General features: G+C 49.6%; 1 non-coding gene across 1 annotated transcript; it reads left to right on the forward strand.

Moving 5' to 3' along the window:
* Window positions 1–660: 660 nt before the first annotated feature.
* Window positions 661–851, forward strand: LOC130341368 (U2 spliceosomal RNA). The gene has a single exon (XR_008881317.1). It is a non-coding gene; the product is annotated as a U2 spliceosomal RNA (small nuclear RNA).
* Window positions 852–1,220: the final 369 nt, after the last annotated feature.

The raw sequence follows: 1,220 nt of genomic DNA on the forward strand, positions 1-1,220 counted from the left end.
ATTGTTGCATCCATCTTGAACCCTCAGAACTACAGTGCTATGATGTCACTCACTTCCACAGGCCTTGCAGAGTGTAAACAACAACAACCCAGCTTTGTTGTGTATGTAACCAAAGGGATTTGTGATGTCACCTAGAACCTTCACAGCAGCGACAGCTTTATGAGGAGCATCAGCACTGCTCTGCCTGAGCAGAACCATCACCGCCATAGGTTGTCAAATAACCCGGATTTAACCCACACAGGTAAGTCCAATGGGGTGCAGGCATGTCCTCTATGCTTACAGCTTCCCGTGGGTGTTGGTTTGATACCGTTTGGGGACAGCCAAGGAGGCATCTGCAGGCAACAAAGGTAGGTGTGTGCTTGTGTGTGTGTTTCCTATGCAGATCCTAAGCCCAGTGTCACATGCAAGTAGGAGGAGTAAGAAGGGTTCCTGGCAAATCCGGGTTATGGATTGCATTTAAAAAGGCCCCGTGGGAGTGCAATGGGCCCCTGTCTTGCTGCTTAGCAATAATGGTATGGGTTTAGGTTCTGCTGTGTGTACTGGTGGTTGACTGCCCCCCAGCCCAGAGTGTGCATGGAAAATTGTCTGGCAGCCTCCCTGACAGCAAGCAGTGATAGTGCCCATGAAGGGGACCTTGTTGGGCCCGCCCCTTTCACGGTTATCGCTTCTCGGCCTTTTGGCTAAGATCAAGTGTAGTATCTGTTCTTATCAGTTTAATATCTGATACGTCCCCTATCTGGGGACCATATATTAAATGGATTTTTGAGAACGGGGGCCGATTTCGAAGCTTGCTTCCGTCGCCCTATGCATTGACCCGATATGGCAGTATCTTCGGGTACAGTGCACCACCCCCTTACAGGGTTAAAAAGAAAGATTCCTACTTTCATTGCTACCTGCTTGCTGGCTAGCCAGCTAGCCAGCCCTGTGGGCCTTGCTGCTGCTGCAGCCAAAAAACAAAAGGTGGTGCTGCTGCTGCTTCTGCTGCTTCTGCTTCTGCTTGTGTCTGGCCCCTGTTGGAGCGTCCAGGCACAGGACTTCTGCTGCTGCTGACTAAATGGCCTCCTTAATTGGATCATTTGAGTAGCCAGCACACCTGTGCAGGTAGGGCATGACATGATAGGCAGCTGCCTTGATAGCGGGTGGGTGCTGAATGTTCCTAATTGACAAAATAAGATTAATGCTTATGAAGAAATATAAAATCTCATCCCTTCCCCAATATC

This window comes from Hyla sarda, unplaced genomic scaffold (assembly GCF_029499605.1).
Source record: "Hyla sarda isolate aHylSar1 unplaced genomic scaffold, aHylSar1.hap1 scaffold_618, whole genome shotgun sequence".
NCBI classification, from domain to species: Eukaryota; Metazoa; Chordata; class Amphibia; order Anura; family Hylidae; genus Hyla; species Hyla sarda.